The following is a 19,121-nucleotide window of genomic DNA, read 5'->3' on the forward strand; positions in this document are numbered from 1 at the left end:
GCTTTGATCTCTAATAACTAAAGTAGAAGTTTTAGTTTTTGAAGTTTTGTGATTTTGCTTTGAGCTATTGGAAGTAGTGATCTGGGAAAGAATGGAGATAATGGATCAGAAAGTCATCAGGACTAGAACATCAGGCTTCCAAAAGCACTATGATGATGATACAATCCAAAGAATAATGATAATATGAAAGCATAATAATAAGAGATATTTGTACTTTCTTTGGGTTTCCTAGCACCTGAATCTCTCCTATGCTTCGAGACTTCCTCGAAGTTATTCCAGTTATTTTTAAATTCTGATATACTACAGTCCTTCCAGTTATTTTTAAATTCTGATATACTACATACCATAATAAAAGTAAAACTGTAGTGTTTTAATTACTTTTCAAAACATGATTTTAAAAGCACTTTGAGAGTGTTTATTATATCCGGGCTACAAAATTTTGCTAGGTGGGTAAAGGACTTTTGAATAGGAAGAATCATCATGAAAGACAGCAAATAGGACTTTCCACCAAGCCTGTGGATAAAGAGAAAACATTCTTTTTATTAAATTTGAACTACAGATCAAGTCATTGCTAATATCCTTATGCTTTCTTGTTTTTTGATTTGTATCTAAATATATTCCTCTGTGACTGACCAGGTGTTCACAGTTGCCCATTTGTTACCCTTTACTTGGTCTGGATTAGAGGCTTAAGAGGCTTCTCTCCTTCCTATAGGCTCTGAGCTCTGTTTAGCCCAAGTCTGAAGAAGCAGTAAGGATGGAGTGTGCCCCCTTATCAACTTACCCTGAGAATCAGCTAACCACAGTGCACACTTTCTCTCAGATCCTACTGGTTTCCCCTGCTTGCCCAAGCTCCCCTCAAAAGTTTCTGCTGATCTTTGCTTACTTCTCTTTAGGCAGTGAAAGAAAAGGTTTTTCTGTTGGATTTTGAGACACTTGGCAGATTTCTGAGATTTAAGCATTCTCCTCATTTAGGCAATGGATTTTGTTCTGAATAAAGTCTTTCCTTAACTAAGTTTGGGTTTGTTTTGATTTGACATGACACAAGATCCCTTACCAAAAACTGGGCCTTGGTTAAAATCATCCACAGAGGAAAGCTGACTAGAATTGTTCTCAAGTACTTATATAATCAGACTCTGCTTTAGAGTAAATTGCTACCATCTCTATTAGTTTTAATTTTCCTCAAGCTTTTATATCTCATCCTGAATTATTTTGGTAGTTTCTCAACGGCCTTCTTCATTGTCTATCTAGATTCCTCTCTCTCCAGCTGCTATAGACTTGCTGGTAAAATAGGCCTAAATACTTCTTTCTGAAATGATTTTCTGTGTGTGTTTTTACATCCATCTTTAAAACTAGATAATGAGCTGTGGAGTGCAGAGCTTCTGGCTAATGGTATTTATATCTCTAATGGCTGTCTCACTGTTGCTCGTGATCTGGTCAATTAATAGCCCATGCCTGAATGAACATGAATTTCATTTCAAACCTTATTTTCTCAAATAATGACAGAAGGATTTATATATATTTCCAATTGTTTCTTTCAATCTTTTAAAGAACTCCTTGATTTCCATATCTTCAAATTTACTATGCAAACTAATTACATACTAAGTAATTAGATTTCTTGGTACTTTAGGGGGTTAAGGAATATTAAATCATTATTGAAAAATTGATTAAATGAATTTTTATCTTTTTTGTGCCCTAGTCACTTTTCAATCTGAATACTATGATTTCACACTTAACATAGCCAGAGTATTTTTAACATTCCCTACTTAGACCAAGCAAAACATAGGCACACGGCAAAATTCCCTGGGGGAAAACACCACCACCACCACCACCACCACCACCACCACCACCAACAACAACAACAACCAAAGCCAAGAAACAGATGGGAAACAGTGGAGCACTGTCTTTCTGAAAGGAATATTGCTGAGCACTTTTACTTGCTAATGCAATGTTGACAACTTCATCCATTTTTTTTAATCCTTCCTTGATTTAGTCTTTCATTCAACTCATCGTCAAATCTGTTGATTGCCTTTACTAAGGGTCTCTTTCTCATATTTCATGCAGACTCTTTCTATCACCGACCTATTTCTCTCTCTCCATCCTCCAGCATAACTATAGCCTACTCGTTTCATCCATGTTAATCTCTCCCAAACAATATTTTATTTAATTACATAAATTTCTTTTAAGTTTATTTATTTATTTTGAGAGAGATGGACAGAGCATGAGCAGGGGAGGGGCAGAGAGAGGGAGAGTGTGTTTGTGTTGTCAGTGCAGTGCCGGACATGGGGCTTGAACTCACGAACCGTGAGATCATGACTTGAACTGAAATCAAGAGTCAGTGGCTTAACCGACTGAGCCACCCAGGCACCCCATCTCCCAAAAGATATTTTAATATATCCTTCCTTGATCAAATATTATTCATCTATTACTTAATGGTTAGGGAGTCAAGTTCAGATTCTTTGCCCTATCTTTAATGGCAATAGGGAATTAAATTTGAATGAAAACCCCATGTGCACTTAATTATAATTCAAATCCTTGGGAACTATTTTTACTCTGAAATGTAGGGCAATCTTATTTTTCCCCCAAAATATTGCTTAATTTTATGGTGAAATATTGAATCATTCATAGAATTCATAACATTCAATGTTGAGTTAGATAAAATTGACATTCTAAAAACAAATTGGTAATACCTCCTTTCCTTCTTGTTGCCATTATATTCGACCAGTTGTCCCTATCCTATTGCTTGTCAGAATCCCCAAGGAAAAGTTTCAAACTTTATTGTGTTATGAATCTTATAAAAATATAGGTTCTGATTGTATAGGTCAGGGTGTGGCCTCAGACACTAACTTTCTGACAATTGATACAGCTGCTATAAAGATTAAATTTTAGAAGAAAACGTTTTAAACAATATTAGGCACAGATTTAGGGGCAGGGCAGCCTGCCATCTGCAATTACAACAATTCTGACCAAGGTCGTTTATGTAATGTGTTTTAATAGTTTTACCAATTCAATGAATTGGCTGAATATCATCATAATGCCTGTTTTGTCCATGAGAAAATGAAGATTAAGAAAGATTAGGAATAGCTCAAGGTCATGAAACAGTAATTATCATAAGCAGGACGAAGATAATTGTGTTCCCATTCTCACATCCCAGCCCTTAACCATACCAGGACAGAAGATTTCTTTTGGAAACATGTTAGTAAATAACTTAACATTTTAGGAGAGCCACACCAGCAACTGGGGCTGCTTTTGGTTTAATACCTGGCTTTTGTTTTTTCTTGTTTTCATGTCACCATTGATAGTTCTGAAGAATATAAAATGTTACTAGACCCAATTTACCTCTGGAATCATATCCTGGGATTACCGAGCAAAATTGAAAGGAGCTGGATAAGGAACTGGTATGTCATTTATTGGAAGTATGCAAGGATATTGATGTGGCCGATTTAAATATCATCTCTAGATAGAAACAAAATAAAGGGACAATTGCAGAGAATTGAGACAATGACCGTGTAAACCTATTTCGCAATAATTTTCATTAAAAACTTAGGTTGTTAATGTTGGTAGGAACTTATAGATCATCTACATGATTGTTTTTTTTTAAACTTGGGTTAGGCTTCCCTTTTTTAAATGTTTAGAAGAAGATAAAAATGAGAAAACATTTACTTTTTACTGTTTGTTGACAATTTTGCCATTTCATAATACATGTGGGGCCATTGATTATAGCCAACCACTTACAAAAGGTTTCCATATTCTTTATAACATTACCTTCAAGCTCCTACTTCAAGCTTCCTACCCCCTTGAATATTCCAGGGAGAAGGAAAGTTACTAATCCAGGTCAGGTGGAGCTGCTACTTTGACTTTTGACTTATAATAAGCTTCCTCTCTCTTAGTAGTCCCATATTCTTTAATATTAACTCTGTTAATCCAAATGTCCCTCATCTCTCTTTCTAATTCTTTTTATTTGGTGCCAATTGGCCAATTTTGGTGCCAATTTATCTATTTATTATATTACTAAGAATTTTTGAGACCTTATCACACTGATATGACATGTCAAAATAATAAGGGATATCAATAGTACATTTTACTAAGAAAAATGTTAAGTAACTGAGGTTTTCTATCTTACTTAACATGGTCATTTAACTTAACCTAATGACTTTATCACTCTCCAAAAGAATCAGAGGGTGGAGACACCACCTCATACATGTTATTAGCAGCCTCTATGCTCCATTAGGCATGTATCGTACTTAAAAGAATTAGAATTTCAGCTATTTTTCTGGCCAATGCAATTATTTGTCAGACAGAGATACTTAAGTATCAAGAGAATAGTTGGCTTCTTCAGGGTGGCCTTACAAGTTTCCATTTAATTGTTACTAGTTGCACAAGACTTGGGGTCTTTTACCAGTGTATCATAAATAAGTAAAATCAATGTGTACTTTAATCATTAATTATATGGAGATGATTCAGAGATGAGTATTGATTCTTCTCATAGAATAAATATTCACAAACAGAATATGTCTGTACAATACCACATTATCAAGGGAATACTCACAAACCATGGAGGATACCATCCATGTTTCTGGTATGTTAATACATGCTTAATTATCAAGTTTACCAGTGAATGAAAGTGTCTTACCTCTTCAGATGAATCAGATCCCTGGGAAAAAAGAAAAAATAATAATGAACATCTTTATTTTATAACTCCAAATTGAGTGTAAAAATGCACCAAGCTGCCATAATTATGATTCAACATAATGAAGACAAAGTCTTAGTTGCTGATACACTAAACTAGTTTTTGTTGTTGTAGTTGTCTAATGACATCTTTAAAATGGATGAAGAGTAGGTTTTGTTATAGTTAATTTATTATGTTTAATATCAACTCACACTTGCCCAATTTTGTGTGTGTGTGTGTGAAAGGAAGAAATACCAGTCATGTATGAATGGTAGAGAAATTGAAAAGCTACACTTCGGACTTGTTTAAAACAATTTTTTTAACAGATATGTTTCATGTAGGTTAAGAGCTACTTATATGAAAATGTTTTATGTGATAATAGAGTCTGGTATTATGTTTTTCTCTATTCCTGAATTTTTATTTTTCCAACTTCTGTCATTTTACAAAAAATAAATTTACTGTGATACCATACACAATCTTTTTGAAACATCCACTAGACTTTGTCGGATTAGTTGGAAAAGTATTATTATTTCTTGATGAATTTCTCTGTAACTAGACACAAAGAATACCAAAGCAAAAGGGACCATTAATTTGAAAAGAATAATAAAAAAAAAAAAGATAGAGGGAGGACAATGAGGAGTATGTGAAGGAGGAGGAAGAGGAAGAAGAGAGGGAGGATGAGGGGAAGGACATAAGGAGGAGGCTGACGAAGAGGAAAAGAGAGAGGGGACTGAAGACGTTAGGAGGAAAAGGAGGAGGAGAAGGAAGTGAAAAAGGAGCAGGGGAATCAGGAGGGGTGTAGGTAGAGTAAGAAGACAAGGAGGAAAGGAGAGGGCTGAAGAGCAAAAGGGGAAGGAGGAGAAGGAGGAGGTTAGAAGATGGAGGAGGAAAGGGAGGAGGTAGAGGAAAAGGAAGAAGTGGAAGAAGAAGAAAGCTTCTAACAGGGCAGTTTTACCTGGTGACACACAAGTAAGTGACAATACAGGCAGGAGCTCCTGAAATTTGTTTGGCCTAGACCTTATAATATTTAAATGTCTTTTATTAGCTTCTCAGTCCCACATCTTTATGAAGCTCTTTAAAAATTTTTATTTTTACATTAAATTGATTACATTTGAGTGTCCATGTTAGTTTAGTGTGTGTGTACCCAAGATTTATTCTAAATCCTTAATGAACATATTTAGATTGATTAAATGAAAATGCCCATATAAAAACTTTAAAATTGTTAAAGCCATGTTCAGGAAAATGCAAACATAGGTGAAAATACAATAAGGAGAATCCTTGGATAACTACTGAAAACATATTCTTCAAAATTCCCGGATGTACTTACGATCATGGCAACCATGAAAGCCATGATAAAGGCAAAGACAAGGATCTTCATATTTGGCTGAGTCCTGTGAAAGCATATGTGAAAATCAGTAGCACATTCATTCCTATATTTATAATACTGGAAATGCAAAGACAATTGAAACACATTGCCTGACATCAGGGAACCTTAGAGACTGGTGGGGACCTTGATTAGTAAAGATAAGCACCATGATATGGAAATAGGGCTATGGAAACACTCAAAAGGGACATCTTGAACAGACCAAGAGGATGGGGGCATTAAAGTAAAGCAAAAGCGAAAATTGTGCTAGGCTATATAGGATAAGTAAGGAGATGTGCTGGGAGCCAGCCAAGAGACACAAACGAGAGAGAGGATTGCATGTTGGAAATGACATCACTCAGCATGTAAGGGGGACACTGATGGAAACAGACTGGCTCCTTAGATTGTTGTGAGATTATAGGGTCCACAGAATGACAGGAAGAGAGTTAAGGCAGTGTTTAAAGAAATGTTTAGAAGGAAAAAAGGCAAGCAACAGGGACTGATTTTATAACAGAGTGCAGCAAAATGAGCCAGGTTCCTGGCTTGAGAATGGTGTAGATGATGTGACCCCGGTATTAGAGCATGAATGATACCTGGCAGAGAAAAATCAATTTGAAAAGAAGTTTCAGGGAGAACATCTGTAGATACTTTGACAAATTGAATTTGTAAAAACGATATGCTTCTCCAAATTTTCTTCTTTAACCAAATTAATGCTATCTCAGATTATTTGGTATTGGTTTGTAATTCTCTCTATGCAAGTGAGCACAATTTTATTGCTGTTGAAAAAGAAAGAAAGTAGATTATTTCTGAATTGAAGACATATAAATGAAAACATTTTCAAACTATAAAATAAATAATAGGTATTGTCTTTTTTTTTTTTTTTTTGAAGCCACCAGTTTAGGTAGAACAAATAGTAACAACTTATGTCTAGTGATGGAAGAGACTGTTTTTCTGCTAAGTAACTCTAAATATTAAACATATGAAATAGAACTAAGGCTGATGGCATTTTCCATGTTCCTAACTGCTTATTTGGCCTTATTGGTTTAAACCAGAACTGTTACATTACATTAAACAAATTATAAAAATTAAATCTTCTTGGTGAAGTTTTTCTATCATCTACTAGTTAAACCAAATATTCAGTCATATGATACAATATAGGGTGTAACTTTTAGTGTTATTACTGGCATTTTGTTGAAAGTAGAGGATTGAGAGAGATTTGCAGAAGGCAGTCTTGCATAGATAGATAGATGATAGATAGATAATAGATACACAGAATGATAGATAATACATAGATAGGATGATAGATAGATGATAGATAGACAGAGGTGGGTCTTTGAAAAAATATTTCTCAAGGAACACAATGATAAATAGTATAAACTTTTTAAAGCCAAATTATGATTAAAATGAAAATGAGTTAAATAAAAGAAATTATTAAATTAAATAGTCCTTTATGCCATGTTAATGATGCAGAAAAACAAACTATTTTGAATGATGAAAAGAACAATGAAAATGTTATGGACAATTAATTAATGCTGGGAATAAAGTAATATTTAAAAAAAAGATGATTTAAACCTTTGAAATACACACATTTCCAAAGGAGAGCTGACACTATTCAAGAATTCATTTTCTCATGAAATTTAAACTCCAACTTTAAGCTAAAGGTAAAAGTAATTATTAACAAAGTCAATGTCACATATTTAGTCAAAGAAATAAAAAGGCTTTTAGAAAATCCCACCAGCAGAGGTGATGGACCATATCTCTTCTATTTTCCACATCATTCTCTTTATACAATCATTGCTGTCAATTCAGAGGCACTGAAATCCTGAACTCAAATTTAGATCCTCACATCAGGTTATTATGTCTTTCAATTGTTTCTTTACGACAAATTCAGTCAGTAATATACATTTAAAAAATTTTTTTTCCAATGTTTATTTATTTTTGGGACAGAGAGAGACAGAGCATGAACGGGGGAGGGGCAGAGAGAGAGGGAGACACAGAATCGGAAACAGGCTCCAGGCTCTGAGCCATCAGCCCAGAGCCCGACGCGGGGCTCGAACTCACGGACCGCGAGACCGTGACCTGGCTGAAGTCGGACGCCCAATCGGCGGCACCACCCAGGCGCCCCAGTAATATACATTTTATAAATGGTGTTCAACTGATTCTAGCAAACAAAGATAAAAATAAGACATCATATTTGATTGCACATGAATATATTACCTGATATCCAAGGTAAGACTCAAGAGTCAGAGGCTGAAATTCTGAAGCCCTGAGAGATGATGTGCTTTTCCTGAGAACTTATTTAAATACACTCATCCTCCATGTGTTATTCTAAATCATGTCAAATATGAGATCCTATTATAAAACAATAATGCCGAAAATCTGTCCCCATAGAAACCAAGATAAACAGAACACAGTGATTCACAATAGAAGGTTGTAAAGCAGATGGCCAGGAAACAAATGGATCCATTCAGTAAGAATCTCAGTGCTAGTCTAGGCATTTGTAAATAAGACAAAAGGAAAAGTTAGGCAAAAGAGTCAATCAAGTGTAAAATGATGGAAATGGAAAAAAAACTTTCTTTGGAACACCATCTACCTTATTCCAACAAATATACGTCTGAAATAGAACTACTCAATGCCAAAAATGGTATCATTTAAAAAATTTTATCTGTCTAAAATGTGGTGGCAACTGTCATAATAAAATTAGTCTTCACTTATTTCAGTATGTTTGCTGCAATTTATTAAACTGTGCTTTTATTCTACTGACTTTGGAATATTTTAAATCTTAATGTGTATCCAAAATTTGGCAAAACTCACTAATCCACTAAGTGCTGTATGACAAAATAATTCTTATTTTCAAATCAAATGGCCATAGATGCTTAGTACCACAAATCTCACAGGTAACTGAAGCTATTTGTGGATTTAATTTATTTCCTCTGAATCTTTAAGGGTTCATGTTTCTCTGTGAAAACCATGTGTACATGATTACAGTAGATAGAAGGGAAGTTTCCTTTCACTTAATCTCTAGGTAAATTTGTATAACAATTCACGTCTTTTCTACTGGTTAAATAATTCACTGTAGTCAGAGCCGAATATGAGAAAATCACTTTAGGGTTTGTAGATTTTTTGTCCTAGTCCATTGTTACTCAAAATGTGATCAGAGGAACCATCAGAATCAGAATCACCTGAGAGTTTGTGGAAATGCAAGTTCATAGGCCTTCTTTCAAGACTGACTGCATCAGAATCTTGGAGGCAATTATTTGTGTACCATAAAGTTTTAAAAACCAAATGATAGACTCATAAATGTATCATTTGTTTATAGTTATAGACTAGATACTATAAAGAACATTTAAGGTTTAATTATTCTCAGGTGTTTTAAGAAAATATTCATTAGGTAAATCTTCTGTGCTATATTTGAACCATCTATTAGAAATTGTTGTTATTCTCTGGGTAGTATACAAAACATTACAAATGTTTTATAAGGTGAAGAAAGAATTGTGATCAAATTCAATTTAAATTATTTTATATTCTTCATTGATTTCTAAGCCCTATAGATATAAGGTTTCTTCTCAAATGCAAAGCAAAACTAATCTTTAGTATATTCTCAATGGAAAAAAAAGATATATAGGGTTTAGTAAGTATAAGTCTGATTTTTAATTTTTTTTTAATGTTTATTCATTTCTGAGAGACAGAGAGAACAGAGTGTGAGCTGGGGAGGGACAGAAAGAGAGGGAGACAGAATCCAAAGCAGGCTCCAGTATCTGAGCTGTTGGCACAGAAACTGACACGGGGCTGGAAGTCACTGATTGCAAGATCATGACCTGAGCTGAAGTCGGATGCTTAATCGACTGAGCTACCTAGGCACCCTGAAACAGGTCTGATATTTAAAATAAGTCCTGCTTATTAATTTTGGAATTGCCATATGACTTCCTTCCTAAGTATTCTCTTTCTCTGTCCCTCCAAGTCTCACTTACTTTCTTCTTTCACTTAGGAAGAGAAGCATGGAGATTATGTGTGACAGTGGGAAACAAGAAGGTGGAATTTAAGCACTATAACCTTTTTGTATTTACTATGGTGCCACCCTCAGGGACAGTAGTTCATTTTATAATATTGATGGGCCAGAACATGTCCTGATATTTTATAATTAAGTAAGACAGTTATCATTTCTTCTATAATCAATCACCATTCTGTTTGAAAATGCCAGGGTTTACATTTACAAAGGAAAAATAAATAAAGAGCTATTGCTATATCAAAATGTGACATTCATTTGGAGGCATTATTATGTAAACAATGATGGGTATTTGTGGTGGTATTTTGCCGGATATATTTTCTCCCTCTCTTTCTTCTCCACATGTTATTTTTCCTCCTTGTTCTTCATTTGTCTCACAATGAAAAAGTCTATGACAAAATCCATGATGTTTATTTATTTAACGTAAAAAACATTTTGTGCATATTCTCTTGTGAATCATGAAAATGAAGAGGGAATCCACAGTAGATTAGCAGATGTAGAGGAATGCGTCAGTGGTCTGGAAGACAGGGTAATGGAAAACACCCAAACTAAACAGCAAAAAGCATAAAGAATTTTAATAAGTGAATATAGGTTAAGTGATCTCTTAGACAACATAAAAAAAATGATCATTTGCATTATAAAGGTCTAAGAGGAAGACAAAGAGAAAGGGGCAGAAAACTTTGTTATTTATTTATTTATTTATTTATTTATTTATTTATATTATTTGAAGAAATAATACCTCAAAACTTCTCCAACCTAGCGAAAGAAATGGACATCCAGGTTTAAATGCATAGAGAATTCTGGACGAGATGAACCCATAGAGGTCCACTCCAGGAAACACTAATTGAAATGTCAAAGATTAAAGATAAGAGAGAATTTTAAAGCACCAGAGAGAAGCAAATGTCACATACAAAGGAAACACTGTAAGTCTATTAAGTGATTTTTCAGCAGAAACTTTGTAGGCCAGAAAAGAATTGTATGATATATACAAAGTGTTGAAAGGAGAAACTCTGTAACCAAGAATACTCAACCCTTCAAGGTTATCATTCACAACTGAAGGAGAGATAAAGAGTTTCCCAGAAAAACAAAAGGTAAAAGAGCTGGTCAACACTAAACTAGCCTTATAAGAAATGTTAAAGGGAGTTTTCTAATTGGAAAAGAAATGACCATAATTCGATGTACGAAACTGTGGATAAAAAGATGTAAAATATGATAGCATATACATAAAAAGTAGAAAGTAAAAAAAAGTTTTTTTTAGCATGTGTTTGAACTTAAATGATCATCAACTTAATATAGACTGCTATCCATTCAGGATGGTGTTTATAATACTCACAGTTAACTGCAAAACCCCAAACTTATAAGAGATGCACAAAAAAAAGAGAGAAAAAAACCTGAACATAACTACAGAAATCCATGAAGATTGAGAGCAAACAAGAGGGAAAGAATTGGTATATACACACACAGGTGCATGTACACATATGCATGCACACACATACGCACAAACACAAACAGGAATATTACACTGCCATAAAAAGAATTAGATGCTGACATTTACAGCAACATGGATGGACGTAGAGGGTATTATGGTATGTGAAATAAGTCTAATAGAGAAAAACAAATACCATATGATGTTACTATATGTAATCTCTGAAAACAAAGAAAACAATGAATAAACATGCAAAAAAGGCAGATTCAAACCTATCAATTCAGAGAACAATCTGATTGTTTCCAGAGGGAAAGGGGTGGGGATGATGGACAATGGGGATTGCTAGTTACATGCTTCCAGTAATGGAATGAATGACCCATGGGAATAAAAGACACAGCATAGGGAATATAGTCAATGGAATTATAGTAGCATTCTATGGCGACAGATGGTAGCTACGCTTGTGGTGAACACAGCACAACATGTAGAGGGGTGTTTCTGTGTTGTACACCTGAAACCAATGTAACACTGTGTGTCAAATATAATCAAATTTTAAAAAGAGAAATGGAAAAATTAGATCTTTTGTTCCTATAGCATTATAGGATGTGTCCTTTTATCATAAGAGAAAAATTGTTTTGTAAAATAATTTCAGCACTATTTGCAGTGGCAGAAATATTGTCAGTTCATGGACTGTTGTGTCTTCAGAGTCTTAGAATAATGTCAGGTATGTAGAACCTACTCTATGGATATTTGAATAAATAGATTTAAATATGAAATTAGGCAGTACATGAATAGAAGAGTTTTCAAAAACTTTTTGTTTATATTAATAAGCGTCCAGGGGCACTTGGGTGGCTCAGTCGGTTGAGCATCCGACTTCAGCTCAGGTCACGATCTCACAGTCCGTGAGTTTGAGCCCCGCGTCGGGTTCTGGGCTGATGGCTCAGAGCCTGGAGCCTGCTTCCGATTCTGTGTCTCCTTCTCTCTCTGCCCCTCCCCCATTCATGCTCTGTCTCTCTCTGTCTCAAAAATAAATAAAAACGTTAAAAAAAAATTTAAAAAAAAATAAGCGTCTGAAAACTGTACCTGTAAGCACATAGTAACCTTGTGACTTGGGTTATGATTATATAAAGTTTCTCTTAAAAAAACACTGGTAACCAGTCTTGGGTAAAAATATTAGATTGTCAAAGGCAGGGAGTCCATGTGAACTCTTAAATGAGGGTTTAAAATGATCCAAGATGAAGCCCAGGTGAGTGGGAAAGTGTTGATGCCCAGTGGAAACAGGTGGGATGGAATGCTAAGGGGTAACCTCAAAACAAGATGATTCTTTGAAGTCCAGCAAAAAGTCCTCTTGATGTACTTGTTTCCCCTTCTCCAATATACCTCACAAAGTGACTCTTTAGGCACAAATTGCAAGGCCATCAAGGCCTTGTCCCTGCCCTTTGAGCGCCTCCCAGCCCTCACTGCTCTCAAGCCATGCTCAGCTCCCTGGCGTTCTCTCCTTACTCTGCACAGAAACCAGCCTCAGTGAGGTTGCTCTTTCTGTGCTCTTCCTCTGATGATTAGAATGTGAGCACCGTGAGGCCAGGATCTTTGTTTGGTTTTCTGTTGTACAATAACAACCAGAAAACATGTTTGGCATATCATATGTGCTCAACATTTGTTGGAAAACAGTCTAACCACCAATGGAGGGCCTTAAAATGTTTAGGTTCTCAGTGCCTGACTCGCTTCTTATTGGGGTGATATTGTGGGCTCTCGTGTGGGCAGACAGGGACTGTGACTGCTGACTTGAGAATTTGGGTGAAAGTTGTTTGGAGTAGACACATGGGAGCAGGAAGAAATCACAGAGATGTTACAGTGAGGACTAACCTGTGCTGAGGAACCACTGTAGTTGGGCCTATACACTGAAGCTTCTAAGGCATTAAGTCTACGAGGCACATGTAAGATAGAAGGCCCTGTGAGTTTACAAAGTTACTCCAGTGCCGTCCACATGGCCTTAGTTAGTTGTTAGAGAACTGGTTATTGTGGTAATAGTTGTCTGGTCTCTAAATATGAGGAATGGAAATAAAAACACCACACAGATAAAAATGCATCTGAAATTTTAATGTTTTGGCAAGAGATGTGGGGTTCTGTGACTCAGCCATCATGCTGCAGAGTTCAGTTAATCGGTCGATACAGTTAAAATGATACCGCAATCCAGATCTAGCATATCCAACATGAACCGAAAGGAGGAATACAAACAGTGTTACACAATCTTCCTTTGGCTCAGGAGTGTTGCCCTTTCAAGAAGCAGTCAACATATTGGTATGAGGTGATATGATAGATGAAGAAACTATATAGAAATGATTTTTCCAGTCAAGCCTATAAAGAGAAAATTCTAGATTAGCCATAAAATTTATATTCTAAAATATGCATATGTAATATGTGTACATTGTATGTGTACACATGTGTGCATAATACATATAAACATGCTAACTGACATTCAGACAAGTAGAAATATAATTATTTACATTTAATAATAATTAATATTTATAAGTGCCAACAGAAAAGATTCTTAGCACGCATTTATATTCCAAATGAATAAATGATTGACAGATAATAGCCAGATTCTGCAATGGTTCTATTTACTACCTGAAATAAGTGAGAAATATTTATATCTTTTAACACATTTGAAGGAATATTTTAATTTCCATCTACTGTTTTCAGCATAAAACACATTACTACTTCTTAAATGACTGTGTCTTGATTTAAGCTGAATCTATCTTTAAACACTTGTATTAAGCAAAATGTCCTTTGAATTTTTTTTAAAATCTCTGTAAAAATAAATCCTTCATGCTTAATTTTATTAGATGCTTTTATGTATAGGTTTATTTTGTAAATCTTAACACTCAGGAAACTTCTTTATAAAGTTGTTTCTCTTTCTGAAGATAAAGTTGAGGATATGTGAGTCAGCATCTCATTTCTATCTATCAAGTCTCTCAATTAGTGGTATTCATGATAAGCTATTGCAAAATATAAAATGAATGAATGAATGAATGAATGACATCAAAGTGAATGTTCCTATTCAGAAAATACCACCACAGCCAAGCTTTTATCCATATCAATCATGTTTTTTTCTTCACATACAGTTATTTTGAAAAGTAGTCTAATCCCTTTTCATCATCAGGAGGACCAAACTGGTTCAGAGAACCAAGCTGTGGACCAAAGCCATGAAAGGTAAAAACCACCCCTCCATGTCATCTCCAACTGGCATGTGTGTGCAGCGTAGCCTCAGTCGTGGAGAGTTTCAGAGGCAGGACACTAGGGCTTGACTCCTGGGTTGGAGTCCTGCCTCTTGCACTGATTACACGCACTGTGATCACGGGCATTTTTTAAACCTCCCTGTGCATTGTTTACACCACCTACAAATTGCTGTTAATGGTACTACCCTCAATGATGTGAGCATGACAGAGGGTTTAGAACTGTGGCTGACGCATGCCAAGCACTCAGTAAATATCAGGCTTTACCACAGGATTTGCCATTGCCCATTTTGCCAGGTTGGCCACTTTATTATTTATTATTTTATTATGAACATATATGGGTATTGACCAGGAATTTAAATTTGAAGATGTAACTTAAGAGAGTTGATGCTAGAGTTCTCTTCACAAAAGAGAACTTTTTTTGTTTTTGTTTTGTTTTTGCATCTATATGAGATGATGAATACTTGCTAAATTTATTACAGCTATTTCACTTCCTTAATTTCAAGTGTTTTTATAAAATAAACTAATACATTCTATATCTTCTCATCTCAAAGAATGGCTGCCAGAATCAAGCAAAATGTATACACCAGTGATTAGGAAATTAAAATTCAATACAATCCAAATCTTTATCACTATTGTTATGATTTTACATTGTTATGATTTTACATTGTTAAATTTAACTATATGATTTTTAATTTTAACTGCTGGCCTAGGTTTTAAGTTAAATTGGATTTAATTTCTATGTGAGAATTTAGGATTTTTACTTATTTTATGTCTTTATATGCTTTTTATCAGAAGGCCAGAAGGGGCACCTGGGTGGCTCAGTGGGTTAAGCCTCTGACTTCAGCTCAGGTCATGATCTCATGGCTCCTGAGTCTGAGCCCCTCATCAGGCTCTGTGCTGACAGCTCAGAGCCTGGAGCCTGCTTCAGATTGTGTGTCTCCCTCTCTCTCTCCCCCTCCCCTGCTCATGCTCTGTCTCTCTCTCTCTTATTCTCAAAAATAAACATTAAAAATATTTTTAAAAAGGCCACGACATCTTACTTATTTAAAAATGAAACATACCAAAGTGAGAATGAATGGGTAAGTATTTTCCTTAAGGCGATTCCAAGGGTTCAGAGCTATCTGCTGTGGATGAACAGCCTGGAAATAGTGGGGGAAGGTGAACTTCTGTTGATACTGGTTGATTTTGACCTACAGAGAAATAAAATTATGAATCACTACTCACATAATCTCTGGCAGGGTGCAAAAGACAGAGGCAAATGAACTCTAGCATTACCTATTTAGATAACTTATAAATTATTCTAAGTAGACCTGGCAAAAAGAGAGTGAAGTTACATAGAAATTACTGTAAACATATTTACATTATAATATTGAAAAAATCTGATGGGCATAGAGATCTGGCATATTGCCAGTCACATATTTTATGTACATAGAATCTTCCTGCTTTCAAGTTCTTTAAGCCTATTCCATAAGCCTTATCATAGGTTCTTGTATGGAATAAAAGTAGAATTAAAATAACTATGTTCCAGAGAATAATTTCCAGTGCTTATGAATGGGAAGCTATGTTTTGAATTGCAAAGGACCAAGTTTTGGGTAGATCCATGGCTATAATACACAATTCAGAAGAATGCTACTGGAATCATGTTGACAAAATATAAAGGGAAGTCTAAATACCAAAGATAATTTCCTAAAATCAGACTGGTTTTCAGTTGGGAGGATTATGGTTGGAGATCACTGAAGGAAATCCTGCTTCCGTTATAAAACCTCCAGAGGACATTTCGACATTGTATAGGACGAAGATTAGAATAATACCTAATGCTGTTGGTGCATTTATTGTGTCCCTGGCATTCTCTTATGTAGTTTTTGTATATTACCCGAAATGATCTTCACAAAAGCCCCTCAGTCAACAGTGTATTTCTATGTTTACATTTCAGGTGACGGTAGTGTAGCTGACAGAGATTACGTACTTAAGAAATGTTACACACATAAAAAGTGGTGCAGCTGGAGTTGGAATACAAATATCTTGACCCCTAGCCTGTGTCCTTTCACTGAGATACATGTGTCTCCAGCCACAATATTTGGTCTAAGAATGCCTGTGGTTCCAAAATAGTCTCCAAAAGACATTAGTTTTGAGACATCAGGTCATGGCATACTGTCCAAGAGAAGATGAAGCATAGTCACTATACATGGGTTCCAGGGTAGGTTGTTTGGAAAAACCAAATATGATCCATTTTTGAGGTGTGCAACCATTTCAAAGTCACTCAGATAATTGCTCAAAGTCATTTTTCTTAGAGATCAATCCATACCGAGCCACAAAAACAATGATTTCATATCCAGGATGGATACAGAAATATGTGACAGAAATATGATTTATGTTGAATGTGATGTAAAACATTTATTTGGAATGAAATTATTTGTTATGACTTATTTGGAATAAACTATAATTTGGGTGAAGGAAAAGTATAAGTTTATTAAAAGTTACCAGCTGTTTCAGGTAATTCTTTTCTTCATCATTCAGCTGAACTTCCTGTTAAGACCCAAAAGCAACTTTGGTTATAAAAGCACAAAGGAAATCACTACCTGAGAAATTAAATGTATTTCATTTCAGGAAACACTGCTTACCTCAGGGGTCCCCTCAGTGGATTCCTTAGGGAAAGAAAGTACAAAGCAGCTTCACTTGGATGACACAACTGTATTTGCACCCAGTTACTTACGGCAGAGGAGCTAGGGCTGATGGAACACCTGAGAGCCAAGCCACTGTTTTCAAATCACAGTCCTAATTTGTGATGTCGGATTTAACCAGGAGCCAAAACACCGAAACTTTCACTGTGAGAGCCACACTGTGTGTTAACATACTAACACGTTGCTGAAGGATGTTTTCTTAGTCTCCTCCATGCGCATCCAAACAAGGAAGAATGACCACCAAGCGGAGCAGATAACTCATCGAGCGCACAGAGCTGGTGAGGTGTGAGGGAAATGAGAGCCTGCAGGTCATTTCTGGAAGTGGCATGGGCTCTCAGGATGAGATCAGACGTGAAAGGACAGGAACGGTTCCTAGTATGACTCCTAGGGCTCTGATGAGGAAGACCTCTGTCCGGGCCACAGGCCACAGGACACCGGGCCACATCCAGGCTTCACCACCTCGCAGCAACCTTCCCATGGTGCTCCCCACCCAGCTCTTTCTGTCACAAGAGGTACTTGTGTACCACTCACCTACACAGCTCTACTGACCCTCTCTGCTATTCAATCTCCTAAATCATGTGGGGAGAGGAAAACCATGGGGAAAGCAATTTTCAGACTCTTTTGTTCCTATGGGCTCTTGTTAAAAAGTGACGTTTCCAAAGAGTCAGAAGGAAAGTGCGTATTTATCTGAGAAGTTACACTAGAACAGTTAATCTTGGCGAAGTAATACTTAGTGCCATACCCCCAAGTAACTTTGAGTTGAGCATTTTTGTCACATGCTTTTTCTTTATCTTCGTTGTATATTTTGATGTTTGTTAAAAAGTTGGCCGCTTCTCATTTCTGTGAGATAACATAAGAGCTGAAAATGTGCTGTCCTGGAGAGACCAGTTGTTTCTTTATTTTAAAAGAAAGCAGCTTAGAAAGTGAGCTGCTAAAAGTCTTCTTAAGAAATTAAAACGATGAGTAAAAGCAACCAAACTCTAAAGACCATGAGAGCGGAATCTGCAGCATTGCCATGTTGTTTGAATTGCCAGTAGAGATAGGCAAGGGTATGTCACCAACATGACCGTTACTGTGACAAGCAAAAATAAGCAATAACCCGAGGGAAAAAAAATGAGGCTTTCAAAAAATTGTAAAAATCAGTCCGATTTTTAAAAGTAGTGTAAAAGACAGAAAATATAATTAGATGTAAATGAAAACATCGGATGGAGAGAATTGAGAACAATTATAGGAAATACAATCCAGGGGCCAAAGAAAAATTGCATTTCTTAGGCAATTAAAACGATGATTTTTGGGTTTATTAAGAGACCAAATTTGCAGGCATGCCACTTCTTCTCATTAACATTTTAAACCCGATGTAGCAGTATATAAAATAAAAACAGCTTACCATATCAACAATCTTCCCTGAAGTTTCCTTAAAGAAAGCAGAGAAAAGTGAAACCCATTTCATTCCATCGGGTATACAGAATTTCCTTTGGAATACAACAAGAAAACCAACATTCCATAAAGAAAGAAGAATAATGCATTCATTTCCATTCTTCGAGTTGTACCTGAGTTCCCCAACCGGGAAACACACTGATTGTGTTGTATTAGAATGCAAACTCCAGGTGGAATATGATTCCCTTCTTTTAGTTGTTGTATCTCCAAGCCCTAGAGTCATGTAAGGAACATAGTACTTGAGAAATACATATTTCTGAAATAAATATCTACTTGAATTTAATGACTTCTAGTATGAAGTGTGCG

The 19,121-nt window shown here is 35.7% G+C and overlaps 2 long non-coding RNA genes across 2 annotated transcripts; both read right to left on the minus strand.

Annotated features, from left to right (window-relative positions):
* Window positions 1–389: 389 nt before the first annotated feature.
* Window positions 390–8,373, minus strand: LOC102902634. The gene is made up of 6 exons (XR_440167.4): window positions 8,247–8,373; window positions 6,623–6,805; window positions 5,994–6,057; window positions 4,631–4,651; window positions 3,337–3,453; window positions 390–513 (listed from the first exon to the last, which is right to left on the minus strand). It is a non-coding gene; the product is annotated as an uncharacterized LOC102902634 (long non-coding RNA).
* A 5,181-nt stretch (window positions 8,374–13,554) lies between these two features.
* On the minus strand, window positions 13,555–18,794 carry LOC111560051. Its single transcript, XR_002741525.2, has 5 exons — window positions 18,766–18,794; window positions 17,319–17,342; window positions 17,179–17,223; window positions 15,759–15,887; window positions 13,555–13,816 (listed from the first exon to the last, which is right to left on the minus strand). It is a non-coding gene; the product is annotated as an uncharacterized LOC111560051 (long non-coding RNA).
* Between the last annotated feature and the right edge of the window lie 327 nt (window positions 18,795–19,121).

Source organism: Felis catus, chromosome B1 (genome assembly GCF_018350175.1).
Source record: "Felis catus isolate Fca126 chromosome B1, F.catus_Fca126_mat1.0, whole genome shotgun sequence".
Taxonomy (NCBI): Eukaryota; Metazoa; Chordata; class Mammalia; order Carnivora; family Felidae; genus Felis; species Felis catus.